The sequence below is a fragment of the Fukomys damarensis genome, unplaced genomic scaffold, assembly GCF_012274545.1.
Source record: "Fukomys damarensis isolate Sample0158 unplaced genomic scaffold, DMR_v1.0_HiC HiC_scaffold_34, whole genome shotgun sequence".
Classification (NCBI taxonomy): domain Eukaryota; kingdom Metazoa; phylum Chordata; class Mammalia; order Rodentia; family Bathyergidae; genus Fukomys; species Fukomys damarensis.
The window spans coordinates 3435109-3452950 of NW_022900946.1; the positions used below are offsets into that span (position 1 = coordinate 3435109).

Genomic DNA, 17842 nt, shown 5'->3' on the forward strand with positions numbered 1-17842 from the left:
GCTTCTGTCAACCCAGAATTAAACACTGGTTATACTTTCTACTTTGATGTAACAGTTACCTGTGCATCTTGGATGGTAGTGATGGGAGGAGGAGGAGTAGAATATGCAGTAATCTTACTAGGTGTACAGCACTAGGTGTTAGCTCATATGATAACTCAGTTAATCACAGTGACCCCAGAAGAAAGAGTGGAAAAGACTCTTAGTGCTCACCAACAACACTTCCACACCTCCCATGATGCCTCGGCTTGGCTGAATGGAGCAGAAAAACATGCGCCACCCCAGGCTAGGAGAGCCAAGTAGTCCTCTTACCTTCCCTATGTTTCCCAGGCTGGACATCAAGGTGTATGATTCCAAAACAGTACAGCCAAATGACAGACAGGCTGAATCCCTGAGTCACTACTCAGAGGACAACAAACCAGGAAAGATGCGAGAGCCTCATCAGTCTGTATGAGCCAGAAATGTGTGCTGTTTCAGTTAGGCTGGATAGTCAGGCCGAACGACTTGTGAGCCACTTAGAGATTAGTTACCTATACTTCTCTGGATGTGTCTGGAGGGTCAGGGGCATGGCCTGGGGCACTACACTCTATCCAATCCCTGGTGCTTCCTCCCCAGTCCTGTTCCCCTGCTCTGCTTCCTGGCTGCCAGGAAGTAAACAGCTCCCTCCACCATGCTCTCCTGCCATGATGTTTCTACCTTGGAACCAGCGGGCCATGGGCTGAAACTCCTGACATCAGGAGCCAAATTAAACCTCTCCTGCCCTATGCTGTGTATGTTCAAGGTATTTTTTTCCCAACACAGAAAAGCTGATTAGAATGCTGTGGTTAGGCACTGATTTCTTTCCATTTTGTTATCTAAATTAGCAGGAAAGTAACACCCCGACTAAAACAACAGGTACTACTGTCACACCCACTTTAGAATGCAAAAAAAATAAACAACGTATCCAGGGTCACACAGTGGCAGACATGCAGCATGAACCCAGGTCTTTATAACTCCAGAATATGCATTTTCCCTTTTCTTCTCTCACCTTGCTCCTGTTTGTGTGGCTCTCTTCACATTCTTCTTAATGGATTTCCTCGTGGAATAGTTCCCACAGTTAAAGCGAACCGCAGAGAGGGAAATCCTTTGTCTTCCCTGGGTACTTATGGGTAAGACCGTTGACTCTGCAGCTCATCTCCTCCCTCAGTGTGTATGCGAGCTGCCCGCGCCAGAAATCTACCTAAGATATTGGTGTTTCAAGATCTGTTTGTTTGCAATTCCACTCTTCCTCTAATAATCAAATACCTAAATCACACCTGGCTGAAAAGAGAATCAGTGACCAATAACCTTACAGATTGTCTCAAAGCTTGGAGAGCTCGGTTTTCTAAATATCAACAGCATCATCCTACCTTGCATACTTGTTCTTCACTGACTCAGAGTAGATGTGCATGCATAATTGGGGGCTAGGCACTGGCACAGCATAAAGGTTAATGGCATGACTTTGTAAGCCAGGAAAAACTATCTTTTCGTGCAAATATTTCATTTGTTTGCTTTGTGGCCAGAGACAAGTCACATTATCTATGCACTCATTTACTCTTTTTAAAATAAGAGAAATGTATTTCAAGTTCACTCTGATATTTCTATAAAATAATGTTTAGACCTCGAGGCTTGAACTAAGGTGAGGTGGCGTGGGGTAAAGAGCCTTGTGCACATACAAGGTGCTGCTCTCCTGGGTGTGAAACCTACTCCGCTCTGTGTAATTGTTCTCTTAGGTTTCATGACTTTTTGAAAGCAAAAAACACCTCGTGACTATATAGATGGCTACACAGGTCCTTCTAGCAAAATGTACGGTAAAACATAATGTTCACCGAGTGTTTGGGTAAAGGGTGAGTGTGTAAAACAGCATGGGTGTGAAATAGGATGAGAAGAGACAGAAGGAATGCTACCTAGGAAAGCGGGACAGGCAGGGGTGTGAACTCTAACCACACAATAGGATGCTAATGCATATTTCCAGCCTGTTCTTTCCATGGTTACCTTGGGGAAGAGAAGTCTTCCTACTCCCACTCTTTCTTTGCACCATTCAACACACCCCTGGTTTCCAAGCAGAAGTCAGCACGAATTTGACAGATTCCGGGACACCCACTGGAAGATTTTTACTAGTTGATGTGGTTAGTGTGCTTCTACTAACTGATTAGCTCAAGCAAACGAAACTTGCGCTCTCCTCTGTTCCACCCATGCAGAAAATGGAGGATCCACTAACTGTACAAGCAAACGTTCACAGACCAGTTATCTCACACTGTCCCTTGTATGTGTCAAAATGGGCACATTTTGAAACATAAGGAGAGGCAGAAGCTGAGGTAAAGAGGAAACAACAGGTCAAATGCTCCAGCCTGAGCCCCTGAGGTTCTTAAAAGCAAGTTTGGAGATGAAGTCCAATTATCAATGGTTATCCAGGTTTCCTTGGACAGATCTTCCTCTAAGTTGTTTTTCTCTCGAGTGAATACAGAGGAGGTTCCAGCCAGGCAAGGCCCACTGACAAAGTTTCACTTTGATTTTTCGTATTTGTCACCTTATTTCCAACTTCCCCACAACTCTGCATTTTGCATAGTACTGAAACAGTCTCCACTGTAAGAGCTGGAGGCCCAGGCTCCGACACGTAACAGTCCCCAAGCCAAGACAACAGGGCACATTAATCGCAGAAAGGGATGAACAACTCAGACCTTCAGATTTCAAGCCCCAGCCAGTTCAAAGCACACTTCTCCCAGAATGAGACAGATAATGGGGTGAGGCTAATAGACTTCTGAACCCACTGCATAATGAGGCCCCTTGCTCCATTATTTTATTTAGAATAAATGTATACTTGATAAGCAAGCGTGATGACCGCTCTACAGAAGAACTTTGGGAGATGAAGGGACACTGACACTATACAGCTTCTGCTCCCCTTTGTGAGCTTGCCCGAGGCGCCCTCCCCACGTAGATGCTTCTTCCCCGTGTTCTGTGGAACACTGCATTTCCAAGCACGGCCGTCCGGGCAGCTCCGGTTCACCACCGTGGCCTGATGGCTCCCCCGCGATCACTCTGTCCAGAGATGGAGTCCGTTTACTAACTCTTGGAGCTTGCACTGGCCCAGTGACCTCTTTGACCAATCACACGTGGGGGGGGGTGACGTGGGATTTTGAAGGCAGACATTCTGGATCCCTGACAGCGCCCCCTATGGGGCACTGGGAGAAGTGGGCTGCTGTGGAGGATTTCTGAGGAGCAGAGACCACCATGCTGTGGGGCCCCAACACCAGCCACAGTGGAACCGAGTGGCTCTGTCAACAGCTGGTTTGCCAACACTGCTTTGCCAGCGTTGTGACTGAGACCATTAGAAGTAGCTCCTCCAGCCAGAGACAAGCTGGGTTTAGTTGATGCTTCATAGATTGAAGAAATGCCTTCCTTACTGTGCTCTGCTCCCCTGAAGAACTGTAAACAAAATGTGGTTGCTATTATTTATGCCACTAATTTTAGAGGTGGTTTGTCAGGCAGCAAAGGTAACCGAGGGTTTCCACGGCATGTGCTCCATTTATGAATCTAAACACTCACTGTTGCTGCAGCATTTGTCTCGCTCCCTAAGTTAACTCCCAGAGCTTACTCCCTGCGGGGTACACGGCCCCCAGAAGAGCGCCTGGCACAAGGTGCCGGGTATGCAAAAAATCCTTGCAAAAATAACTGTGCGGTGCCTTCACAGAGGCCTTTGTTCTGCCTGGCCTGCAGCACAAATACTTTCAATGAGCGGGTCTTCCACACGGTCTGTGAGACTTTCCGAGGTGCAGAAGGGAATCGTAGGGAATACAAGGACTCGCTGGTCTACGTACCAGACAGCAAACATCTGTCTCCACATCTCCTTGTATCCCAAGAATTCATGACAGGCTCCCAGGAGACACTTGATTCAGCTGAATGACTCGCCGCTTTTCTTCATAGGGCAGTTTTAAAGTGCACTTGTTAGGAGAGCAGTAAAGGGTCGCTGATATTTCATAGGCTACATTGCTGTAGATAAAATTTAATTAAACAGATCTCCCCACTGATGTGCCCACTGCTCCGAAATGCGTGCAATTATTTTGCTTTCCTGGCCTTTACCAGAGACGATGCAGGGGAAAGGGCTCAAGTGGGTGCTGTGCTATGTGACTGGGAAGAGGGACGGTGTTTCTCCAGGGCACAAATCAACCAGGTTTTGGAAAGGCCACCAGGGAGGAGCCCTGACCAGCTCTGACCACAGTACATTTGAGCCTCATCCTCTACCCTCCTCAAGCCTCCAGCTTTTCTGCCTTCATCTGTACTCTGATCTAACAGAAACACTGCAGCAGCCTCTTTGTTTCCAGTTTGACCCAGGCCTGGCACCAAACCCATGCTTAAAATGGATTTTCTTCTTTGGTAAAGACCCCAACCTGTGTTTTCCTGTTGCCCCAGAGGGCATCCAAGGCTTACCACTCCGGGTCTTCCCCTCACCTCTCAAGCTTCTCTTTCACCTGACTACTCCCCAGAGCACTGGGCCCAGCTCTGGCCAGTGAGACGTCACGGTTGGGCTCCAGGGAGACTCTGCTCTGTGGGTGAAAGAGAAGCAGTGGGGAGATCCGCCTGCTCTTTCTGCCAGGAGCAGCTGTGCAAATGGGAGCCATCGCTCCATGGCCACCAGGCAACAAACCAACACTTCAGAGGAAGGCGGAGTGGGCACAAAGCAAGAGTCTTCACGTCTGGTGACATTCCTTGGGCTCTGTAACAATTCTAGAACTGAGTACTCCAGACTGCACTATCTGTTAAAGTAATTAAACGAATTGGGTGCCCAAGGCCTCCTTGTCTTTTGTTTTTGCCAAGAAACACCTTTACAACGAATGGCGATTGTAGCACAGCACGTACAAAATGAATGGGCCGGAGGGGACTAGGTATTGTGGCTTGGGTAAACCAAGCTTAATCACAGGAACAAGCCTTTCCTGAATACTACTTCTCCATTAGTACAGAGCAAAGGAAAACATCTCTGGGGGAGGCTTCCAGCATGGCCTACAATGGCCTTGAAATATGAGTTAAGGTTTCACTGAGAACCAGAGTGAAGAGAAGGCATCAAGGCAGAGGACCAAACGTGCACAAAGGCAGGGCGGCATCTACAGCGCTGTGGAGGCGTCCGACAAGGGCTGCTTCTCTGACACTTCAGGTGGGCTCATTCCTCTCTTCCTCCGGGCAACACCTTTGAAATACATATCGTGCTGCGGTATAATTCAGTGTACGTCTCCCAAAACACTGTAAGCAACAGTACTGTGTCTCATCCATACTGGTGTTATCTTGCACCATGCGGTCTAAAACACATTAACCACTTCAATAAATGCCTGTTAAATAAACATCGGAATGACATTCTCTTATTAAAAATGCCCTGGGAATATGGTTGGCATGGAAAAACCTGTCTTCTAACTCCGCGTGCACAGGATCTAGAGTGATTCCCACACAGGAGACACATCATTTGCATACTTGTCTATTTACAGAACCATTATAGAAAGTTTCCAAGTGGGAGATTCATTGTAAGTGTTGATAGTAAAGGCAATTGCTTAAAACTCTAGATTTGTATGGGTTTCCTAGAGATCAACCGTCAGGATAAAAAAAGAAAAACCCCACACTAAGCAAAGAAAGGACGGTTGCCAGTCGTGGCTAGAAACTCTTTGTGAAGGCTGTACAGCTCCAGATGAGGTTTACTGCACCTTGAGGACACTGTGTAGAGCCTGTCTTTTCTGGTCTCTTAGCCCATTGTCGTAACCTCAACCTCCGCAGTATCCCTGGCCATTTGCTGACTTGCCTGTGCGTACATAATTCTAGGGGAAACACTGTGCTGGAGGCCGAGGAAACCTACAAGGTTATCTGGTCACAGATTCAGCCTCTCAGCAAGAGGGGCACTGGGTGACAAGGGTCGGCCGGTGCAAAACTTCTAGGTGACAAGCTGCCACTCCCTGGTGACGAGGCTGCCATTCAGCTTCCATCCCCTCCCTCCGTTCACATGTTTCCATCTTTGCTAAAGCTTGGGCTCTGCGGCACTCCGTGGGGTTCCTCGGATCATCTGTAACATTCTGAAGCTTTTCACTGTTAACAGAGTGAGGAAGAGCTAAGGAGCTGACTCAGAAAAGAGTTCAAATCTTGGCTTTTCATTTTGTGCTTTGTTCCTTTGGTATTCACTTAGTCTTTGATTCAATCAATATTTTCCGAGAGCTGTTTATGCATCAGATAACTTATTAGGGACTAGGAAGTGAATAATCCAGAAAAGCTTCTATTACGGAGTTTGCCTTTGTGCATGGAGGGCAGAGGTGCTGGATTATAAACAACTCTGCAGAGTTAAATGTCCTATGGCACACAGGTGCTGGTTATCCTCATTACTATAATAATAATCATTATCTGATGCATTATTTGCAGTGAGGTTTGGCTATGGGTAACAGAAAACCTGACAATGGTTTAAACAAGTTAGATGTTTTTCGTTTGAAAAAAGGTAAGCTATCCAAGCCTGGTGATGGCCTCACAACCAGCAGGAAGCAGAGAGCTATCTTCTGTTTCACTCTGCCACATGAGGCATCACAGTCTGTAGCAGGTGCTGCCAGTGCTCCGTACCCCTAAGGAGTGACTCTCCCTGCAAGCACCCTGCCTCTCTGCCTTCTCCTCTGGCCCCAGCAGTGTGCTCTGTCCACAAGCAGCAGGCTGGAGGAGCTAGGGAGGCAGCACAGCCAGAAGCAGCCCTTAACTAATGTTAAGGAAGGAGTTGGCCTGTAAACACCCCAGCTCTCTTGTCTTTCAAGCAGGGTAACTAAAGGGTGGGCTATGCAGATTCCCAGAGTTCCCTAGGAGGGCAGATCTGCCCTGACTAGCTCATGAACACACCCCACGCTGCCTGCCAGCCTGTGCCTCTCCCTCCCTTTCCTTCCTCCCTCCCTCCTTCCTGCCTTTCTTCCTTCCTTCCTTTTTTTTTCCTTCCTCCCTTCCTGCTTAATTTCCCAACTCCCCTGCCAGTGCTTCCTGGGATCACTTAGCAACTAAATGCATCATTATTAATTAGCAAATTAATATAACTTGCTCCCAAATCTGTGGCTCAGAGTCTTCTCTTCTGGGGAACTCGATCTATTCTACCATCTGAGATAGCATTCCTACTGCTCCCGTCCTGTCCACATCCCACCCAAGCAGGATGGAGAAAGCGGTGAAAAGGAGCCATGCCCACCCTTTAAAGAACATTTCCAGGAAGCTTCATGGGATATTTCTGCTTCCACTTTATTGACCAGACTTTACATGGCCTCGATGGGCAGCAAGGGAGCTGGGAAGTGTAGTTCTCATTCTCGGGGATGACACAGCCTGTGAAATCAGGCATCTATTCCTAAGGAAGAAGTTATAATAAGTCAGCTCATCCACGTCCAGGGATGGGAAAGCGAGAGCTTTGTGGAGGAGGCAGAGGGCCCATGAGGATGTGTTTGGGCTTCTGATGATCCACAAATAGCGTTTCCCACAGCTCCTCCCTGGCAGCCCTTCAAGTCATCACACCTTGGTGGCTGCCTCCCCACCTGCTCCCCGTGCTGTCTAAGCACAACTTACTCACTGTCTCCAGTCCTGGGACAAGAGCCAGGACACAGCTATACCAAACCACGCGAAGACACAATTTGTATATTAAAGTCACTCAAGCTGGCTTTTACTTCACCTTAATTTTAGATAAATAAAAAATGCCACATAGGAACCCAGCCCTCAGTGGGGTTGGCTGGTTCCTACAGAGGTGTGACAAACAGCTAGCAGCAAATGTGTGGACCAGATGTGAAAGCCACCCTGAGCAGCTCACAGGACATGGCAAACACATAGAATCTCGGAGTGGCAAGGAAGTGAGGAAAGAAAACACCCACTAATCAATGAACGCACATGGCGATACATTTCAGATGAAGATGGTTAGCACCACTTTAAAGATAAAGAAACTAAGATCGTGATGGCTAGAACAGCTCACCCTCAGTCCCACAGCAAGTGAGAGACAAAGATAATAATCATACTGGATATTTCATCTAAGCTTTCTTTTTTTTCTGCAACAAGCACTGCGCTGAGTTACCCGCCATCGTTATGTGATTTAAACTTCACCATAGTCTTAGGGAAGGAAAGTTCTCATCTTCACTTTACAGATTAAAAAAAACTGAGGTTTAAAAGATTTAAAAGCTCATGAAAAATGTCACCAGGACTTAAAGGAACATCTTGCCCAACTGTCAGCTAAAGACTTGACTCCCCTTCACTGAACTGTCTAACTGTGGCCACAGCTACATCTTCTAAAAATGTCAAGGTCAAAGAACACACAGCCTCTGAGATGGGTCCATTTCTTTCCTGGAGAAAGCCAGTCACAGGCTCTGGACTGAGAATTTTCCAGGGTAAAATCCAGCTCTTCCGATGGAATGACCGTGTGCCTTAGGACAAAGCTCAGAACCAGTTAGTATACTCCTTCTGCTTTTGTGTCCACCCCGTCTCTGCCTCAGTTACTCACCTCGGCTACCTTGGGTCAAATGCAGCCCCGGACAGCACATAAGCCAAAGGACAGAATGGGTTTTGATAAAAATTATTTATGGGCATGGAGATCTGAACTTTGTGATTTTTCATGTAACACTAAGTAATTCTTTTCCAAGCCACTTAGAAATGTGAAAAGCAGTTTTTACTCATGGGCAGCAGGAACCAAGTGGTGGGTCAGATCTGACCCACGGACCGCTGTTTGCCAGACCCTGGTCTAGGATCCAGAAAAGCATACAGGCAAACTTGTGCTTAGGAGCCCTCATTTCCTTCCCATTTACAAAAATGCTAGTGGACATAGCAAGCCTTGCTCTCGTTTGTTTACAGAGTGGCAAAGGAGGATTTTGGTCCAGTCCATCTCAAGTCCTAGGGTTGGAGTACTGATGTCTGCAACCAGAATCCCAGAGGGGTAAGGGGGATTTGGACAGCAAGGCTGACATGTGTCATGTAAAGGAGGCTGAATTTCTCTAAATTGCCATTTGGGTAAGTGTTTTGTTGCCTTGTATCTTCATCGTGACACGATTAGCAAGTTATTATTCTATTTCATTAGCAGGGAAAGGAATACTGGAAAAGTGTGAGTGACTTGCCCAATATCCCCTAGCTCACAGAAGGGTGACAGCCAATGCTGCCCGACTCTGTTTTCTAGGCACTGTGTAGCCTGTGTTAGGCGAATAAAGACACCAAACCACATTAAGAATATTCACTGCCACATGACTGACTGAGGAATACCCACTGCTGCTTGCAGCCTCTGTTCTAAATCCCTTCTCAGCTTCCTTCTCACCCAGCAGCAGGTGGGGGCCAATGTTTACAGAAAGAGGGATTAATTAAGAGATCCGCTGAGATGACCCTGGATACACTCCCTGCTTCCTCTGCAACAGCCGGGAGTCCACCTGCTGCTCAGGACAAGGTGTGCCCAGTGGGGTGGGGACGGAGGATCTGATCCACCAGGCTGGGTGTTCAGTAATAATGGAAGAGTGATCAAAGCCAGCCTCGGGAGCACCAACCCCACGCTGGGCTTTGCTCAAAGCATCACATGTGTTACCTCGCTTTCACCTCACGATGCTAGGAAGTGGGGCTTAATGCATTTACTTTGCAGGTGAAGGAAATGAAGGTCAGCTAATCAATGCAACACGCTGCAGAGTCTGTGGGACTCCCAAGCCCGTAAGCCTTTATCTACTGGACTCAGAAATGCAGCTCCAGTACCAAGTATGGGCTATTATCCTCCTCCACTATGGTTACTCAACAGCCCCTGACCCAGATGTCTGAAACAACTCAGCAGTCAGATAGGTCACCTAACTGGACACAACGAGTCTGAATCACTCGATTGCTTCTACCTTGCTCCCTTCTAGCCTACTGCCCTCACTGGGGCCAAAGCTGTCATTCCCATCCCAAAGGGGACTGGAATTTAGGTCAATGAATAGATGTCACAAAACACAGAGGATGTGTAAAGTTGTGCAGCAGGATTCCTGGATCTGAATTGCAAAGGGCTATGCTTTAGGAAGTGTCAGGTCATTAGAGGGTGTTCAAGGAGACCTTGATGACAACATTCTTTCCTTTTGGACTAGGAGTGAACAAGTCCAGTTTCCACAAGAATCCTGCTGGGACAGTTTGGTGAAAATCCTACACCTTCCAAATCTGATGCACTTCCTTTTATCTCACCCTTGATATCTTATCACACTGCCTAACTTGCAGTAAGAAGTCTGCTAAGTCAGTGTAGCCAGAATCTGCTTTATCCACGATGCTTCTTCTTAATAACATTCCATCCTCTGATCCTTCATCCTTGCTCCTTGGCCAGAAAGCACCATTGGTCATCATTGTATTCCCAATGAATCTCAGTTCTATGCTGAGGTCTCTTCTCCTGTTAGAATTTTTGCTGAAACAAATTTGCCTTTGTTGATTTAGCTCCTATCCGGCTCTGGCTTTCTTTGGTACGTGGATGCCACAGAATGAAGATCCATATGGAAAGGACTTGTTTGTTCATTGAAAATTAATATTATTTAATTTTTTTGTTTGTTTGTTTGTTTGAGACAGGTCCTCACTATGTAGTTGAGACTGACCTGGAACTCACTGTATAGCACAAGCTGGTCTCGAACTCACAGCGATCTTCCTACCTCAGCTTCCCAAGTGCTGGGATTATAGGCGTGTGCCACCACGCCCAGCTAATATGATTTAATTATACCTGCTCTGAAGAGCAGTATACCCCAGCAATTCTGAGACTGAGGAAATGAAGTCTTTGGGCTGAATATCAATTCAAAGACAGGCTTATCATCCTTAAACCCCAGCATTTATTAACTGGAAAGGTATTACACATTTGTTTCCCTTTTCTCATTTACAAAAATGGGCTTAATAACAGCCTCACTGCACAAGGCTAAGATGATTTATTCAGAAAGTCCTTGGCAGAAAGTTGACAACTGTACATTCCCAGCAGCTACCAGCAATGGTGACTTTGGCTTTGTCACTGTGTCAGGCATCAGAGAAGGACGAGGTGATGGAGGCATATGGCATTAGAGTAAAGAACATGTATGGAGCACCTGGAGTTTTACACAAGCCCTAAACTCAAGAATCAATACAAGTAATTAGAACAAGAGGGTACAGGGAGATCAATGTTATAAGAACATAGCAGCAGGAGAAATTACTTCCAGCTTGCAGGATAATAGGTCTTCAAAGAACAAGCCAGTATTTGGGATCTTACCATGAGCGGAATACATATACAGAGGGGTTTGCAGGTGTTCCCAGAGAGGACTACAGCATGCACAAGGATGACCCATGGTCACACCAGACTTCAAAGCTTCCATAAGCCACCATCTTTCATCCACAAACTTACAATCCAGAACAGTGTAAAAAAGAAAAAAAAAAGCCTCCCAGAGTTTGGGGATCACAGGCATGGGCCACCGTGCTTGGCGAGTACTCTTCTGTTCTGCACGTGCAGAAGATGAAGCTGGTGTATGAGGAAGCTAGTAAGTTGCCCAGACTCACAGAGCTGGGAACTTAGCCTGGATTCATTCCCACAAAGCCTGCACCACGAAGCCAGGCAGTCGGCCACCTGTGTGTGCTGTCATCTCGGTAACAGCAAGTGTGACTGATTCGGGACTGACAACCTTCTTCCTGTCCCCCTCTACGTGCCCTCCCCGTTTCAAAGAACTATTCCGTACTGTGAGGCTGCACCGCCTGGCCAGTGAAATGCTAACAGGGGCGGCCTTGGCTCGGCTGGTTCATTCATACGCCTGCGGTTTTTCATGACAGAAGCATGGGTCTCACAGGGAAGGATGAGTAAACCCACCTGGGACTCCATCTACACCCTGCGGAAGAGCAGCCTCGGCCCATTCAACACCACGGAGGACAGAGAATAGAAGCTGCCACTGCACAGTGTTACAAGCAACAGCTGAGGACTACGAGGTGTCACTGAAAACTACAGTGAGCAAATTCATATTGTATGAAAGTAAAAGACACGTTGCCATGAATCCCCCCCAAATACTCCCCCTGACCTGGAGCACACGCATCCCACCGCTCTTGCCACTTTCTAAAGCAGCTCTGGAGGTCCTCTTTCATGAGTGCTTTTATTCGTGCTGTCCTGGCTGCCATGCTGTCCTGAATCGACTGAAGTCACCGACTTTTCATGACCGCTTTGACGCTGGGGAAGAGCTAGAAGCTGCGTGAGGCCAGACCCCGTGAACAAGATGCACAGGACGCACTATTTGTGGGCATCTGCCTTTCTATGAAGCAGTATGGTTCGCCATTTCACTACTCAGAAAGACTGTGATGGAGGAGGACTCCAGAACCACCTCAGAAAGTGGACAGATTGATGGGATGCCTGTGCTCAGAGAAAGGGGGAGCATCTAGCAGCGGGCTAATGGCAATGTGTCTCTTCCTGTAATAACTTTGAAATTTAAACACCCACTGTATATCTTGATCAACCTTTGTACCACTATATTTGAATTTCTGGGCATGAGGTGAATAATGTTATTTGTCTGAGATTGGGATTTAAAGTTGACATCAACCACACTGGGAAGTGTCCTAAAGTGACGTTAAAGATTTTCATTTCATCCTGACAGCAATGTTCAAATGTCTTGATGCCGAATTATGAAATGCTATGACTTCTCTTTTCTACCTTGCAGTTAAAGCCATCTTTCAAAATCTAACCTGAACCACTACCTTCATTCTCACTACCATATACACAGTAGCCTGATGTCTGTGAAAGTCTGTCCATTGTTCTTAAGATAAAAATCTCTGTTCTTAATGTTACCCGGGTCCTCTGTCTGGACCACGCTCAGCTATCCAACCACACGTGCACCATGCCCCAGCCTCACTGAGTATGGCTCAGTTCCTTACCTGTACTTATTCCTTCTTGCCACAGAGCCTTAGCACATGCTTTTCTTATTGCTAGCAGTGCTCTTTTTCTAGCGCTTTGCCTAATTACCTCTCAATTAAACTGTAGTTTCATCTAGAAGCCTTTCCTGACCACTTTGGACCTATTCCATGTGTTCTTATCACCATAAGCTTCTCTTTCATTGCACTTATTACAGTTATAATCTCACATTTGTTCATAAAATTTTACTAGTGCACACCGCTGCTACTAAATCTAGTTCCTGAGAGCGCAGGGTTTTCTTTCCCTCTTCTCTTTGTTATCTCTAGCAGTGGCACAGTCCCTGCTGTGTCATGGAAGCCCAGTAAAATTTGTTGAATGAAAGAATGCTGTAGGTTGATAGCCTAGATAGCAGTGAGGACAATGGATTATTTTGGTTGCCTGAAGCACACAAGAACATAAGTAATCCTTCTTTCTTACATCAGCCCTTGTAACTCCCACTTGATTTCTCTGGGATCTTGCCAAGGCTGATCTCTCGTGAAATAACACTGTGGTGGGAATGCATTATCAGTCTGTTATCACCAACCAGAAAATATGGCCTGGACACAGTGCAATGTGGCCTTCCACATGGCAGGTGGTCACCCTATGTCCTCAGTGTCCACACTGTAATTTTACAGTCCGAAAGACTCCTGTATTGGAAGAAGACGAAACACCTGGCTGTTGCAAACCCTCTGGACAGGCTGTCTGTACCACCCCCCTTCAAAATCGATGCCCAAGAAATGAGAGTTTCTAGCACAGCAGAAACAGTGTCTGGTGGTGGAACACCCTGTTCAATCCCCTTCTGGATTTCCTTTGAGGGTGATTGGGACTTGGGGTCTGGCAATAAGAGAGACCAGGGCAGGATGGAATGATGGCTTCATTTTGAACATGTATGCTATGGAAGAAGGGCGTCAGTCATGCCCAGGGCAGCTGTGAAATGGACAGCGGATCCGGTGAGCAAACAATCTGCTAGGACCACTTTTCTCAGAAGATGGAAGTTGCGTTCTGAATTCAGGTGAGACAATGGGGCATCTGGGGAAACGTGGAGAGGCCAGCACTGAAAGAGGGCAGTAGAACACTGAAGTGCTGGGAACAGTGATCTAATCATCATGACTTCCAATTTAACTGTAATTTAACCAAACACAAACAAGCTTTGGAGAAGAAAAATCAAGCTGCTGGCCTCAAAGGGTGGGGAGCACGTGGCCCTGGCTTGATGGCTCAGGAAGCACTTCAGTTCTGTATCGTAACAACTAAGACACATTTACTAAGACATATTTACTGTGACTCTGAAATTATTCCTCTCAGAACAGAACAAACAGAAACTCTCTTCCAAGTACCAAAGTTGTCTTATAATAAGTAGTTCACTTTTAGGATGCTGACCATGGCAAAAGCTGGGAACTAAACTCAGTACCACAGGACTGACTGAACAAATGGAGGCCATCACTTATGGACTGCTATGCAGCAATGAAAAATGCATCAACATGGAAATATTTCAAAGATATATTGTTGAAAGAGGAAAAGGAGCAAGTTGTCTAGTGATATAGCTAGCATCTAGTCTCTTCTTAAATATATGCTCAACAATACGGTGCACTGTGCATTTCCTGCTGACATCTATATGTGTGTGCTTGTATAGCAGATGGTACAACATGTTATGCTCCTAACTGGCGGCAGCAGCCACCTCCAAGCATGGAGTGGGAACTGAACTGGATGTTGGGGGTCAGTGGGGGACTTAACACTTTCTATAATATTTTGGTTTTGTTCCAAAGAGAAGAATATAATCATATGTTACTTGTGAAATTAAAAGTAATTAAAAAACAAGTTGCTCTACTTAGCAAAAACAAGTCCAAAAGAAGTAAGGAAATCAGAAGAGTGAAATTACACTGGAAGTCACAGTGCTCACAACAGAAAGGGAGCTGCTCAGACAGAAATCTCATTTACCCCTTCCTCGCGGAGGCTCCGGGGACATTCCCAGCTGTGTGCTACTCCAGCCGTCGGTGTGGGGAAAGGAGCTGGCTTCATGATGGAGCCGCAGGAGCGGGTAGGAAGGATGGCAACGAGGGGTAAGAAAGTTGCCACATTCCTTACAGGAAGGTTTCCCACAGGGCTTAGTTAATCCTGTACTGGTCAACCAAGAGGGATTTACAGATACACATCCCAGTGTCGAGCGTCTACTGCAGCTCTGTGTCGGGACAGACAAGCTTGAGCAGCGACGACCACAGGTCTCACCCAGTCCAGTTCTCAAACCTCTCCCAGTCACTGTGAGGATGAAACAAGACCGATCCTGAACGCCCCTTGTAAAGGGGTACACAAATGCTACTCGGTCCTGTGATCATGTCGTACGTAGCTGGTGCTGCCTCGGAATTTGCAAAGAGTTGAAAACGGAAGCCACGATGGAGTCTGGTATTCTATTCGGCCATCGTCCGGACCGTGAGTGCTTTACAGAATGGTTTTACAAGGAGTCCTCCTCAGATTTCTGTTTTGTTTACTAGAAACACTATGTCCAAATTTTAAAAGATTAGGAAATAGAACAAAAATAACGCTACCCACATTTTCGGTTGCCCCCAAACGTCACATAGTACACTTTGCCATAGGAATGCCTGAATGAAAGAATAAGTCCACTTTTATCATTTTGCTGCCTTTTCTCCCGGTCTTTTCCCATTAGCATGTGTGTCAGCACAGTGCAGCGCTACCTTTTACAGCCTGCACATCCCACCAGTATCGCAAACAGATCCTGATGTCACCCAACAGCTTTGGGAATTAGGCAGCATTTCCTGAATTCAGTGTATATTTAATCTGTCCTTCCGGTTGGAATAGCTTTGGCATCCCTCTCTGTGGTTTTCCATGAGATATCTGCACACAGAAACTTCCATGCCCCTGATATTTAAGGTCTCAGTGCTTAAAATTCGGCCGATGGCTGGTGGTCGGCAGAGTCTCCATTTTACAGATTTTATCGTTTCAGTTATGGTTATCCTTTTGCTCCAAGGAAGAGGATTATTTTCTGGATTGCTCAATTTATTTCATTTTTAAGATAAGGAAATAAAATGTCTAGGTACTGTGCTTTTTAAATAAAATGGGGTAGAGATCTCATACTACAATACATTTTAATATTAAGTAAAGGCACAAGGAAATAATTCTATGGTGAGACAACCTGTCTTAAAACGTAAATTAGCTTGGGGCAATGAAAAGTTCTAATTTTCAGCACCGCTTAAGAGAGCAGAGGGAATGGCAACAGCACTTTTCCCCCTGCTGCTGGCCCTCCTTTCTGAGGCTGTCCCAGGGATGTGAGACAGGAAGGCGTGTGACTGTCACCCTGTGACATGAGCTGCCCTACCAGCATTCAGAATTCTCCTGTCAGTGACTCACTTCCCGGCAGTTCTATCGACCACACTTCAGAAGACCCACGCTTCACGTTGGTCACAGTACTGTATGCGTCCATCATCTCTTGATTCTTCTCTCTTAGCCTCAGAGGCTGAGGCCCCAGGAACACACAGTTACTGTGTTCCAGACCCTACCACTTGGGACAGTCCACACTATGGGTCTGAGTGCCAACCAATCCTGAACCAAATGACGCAGACTGATCTATTCATCCCTCGACTTCTCCCAACCCCTGTATTAAGTGGATTGGTTCTTCCTATGGACCAAGATGTCACTCACTTGGTTCATTCAATGAATACTGCTTGAGTTCTTACTATGTGCCATGCATAGTTATTACTCTAAAGGCAAAAGAGAAGACAAATTAAAGATCCTGACCTCATAAAATTTCACTAGTGTTCTGGGAGACGGATAATCAAAAAATGGACAAATAATACAAGTCTGGGTGTCCTATGAAGAATACAGGCCAGAGTCTTGGGCTGTTAGCAGTTCCCAGTAGAGAGAAACTACTTTGGTTTGGTGATGAATGGAGATCTTTCTGAGAAGCTCACATCTGAGATGAGACTCACATGAGAAAGAGTCAGAGAAGTGGAAATATTAGCAGTTAAGGCCAGAGGGCAAGTCACTTGGGCAGTAAAGAAACTGGTAAGGAGTTTACTGTCTAGTCTGAGAGCAAATCTTCTGCCTTGGTGGCACTTTCATCCATCTGGTCAACCTACTTCATGCTCTATCTGGTCTCCCTAAAGAACTGGAATTTCTTTATTACACTTCTAGTGATATGATTGGTACATAGCTCTTATAAACCATTCTCCAAGAGTTTAGCTCTGCTCTCCATTCTCCTGGTCAAAGCCAGCAGACTTGCCAAAAAAGACATGCTCTCCCAGCTGACAGCACAGCTGGATTTGATTCAACATTCTGGTTCATTCCCCAAATCCCCACTCATACCAAGTCCTCTAAACTATGTTCAGTTTTGCTTTGCCTTTCAGATTTGACATCATGGGGAGTTTGGCAACAAAGCAAGCACAGCCTAAGCCCAGACCCTACTCCTACTAAGCAGGACTCCCCTGGTCCTGCCTCTTCCTCCTCTCCTTCTGCCCTGTGCCTAATCCTCCCAGGTCCTGATCATGCTCTTGTTAGGGCTTAATCTTACATCATAATGCTTCCAAAATAGTACTGTGAAGCTTAATCATCAGACTAATTCACAGGACTTAGCTCCAAATAACTGTTGGCAGTTTCAAAAAAGCAAATCTGGAGATTTGTCACAATTGAGGACATTTAAAAATTATGTCCAGCCCCTTATGGTAATTACCAAGGAACAAATCCCAGAATAGCTGGTAAATTGCCACATAACTGGACTAAAGCAATGACCTCCTCAGGGGTCTAGTTGGAAAAATGATCACATTTACAGGAATGCGTAAGAACCAACATATTTGTTAATAATCAGTCTCTTTACCTATCTACCACACCATGCGTTTGTGGTCATAACTCTTGTGTAACTTTGGAGTCCTGACTCCTATCTGGTAAAACAGGCACCAAACTGGGAAGCTGGGGCAGCAAAGCTAAAAAGCTCTGATTTAAATAATTGCATTTTGGGCAACATCTCCTTTCATGGCATGATTTCTA

At 46.1% G+C, this 17842-nt stretch overlaps 1 protein-coding gene across 6 annotated transcripts in view; it reads right to left on the reverse strand.

Moving 5' to 3' along the window:
• The window catches only part of Hs3st4 (heparan sulfate-glucosamine 3-sulfotransferase 4), a 718708-nt gene that overhangs the window by 123292 nt on the left and 577574 nt on the right, over nucleotides 1–17842 (reverse strand). The window lies entirely within an intron of this gene.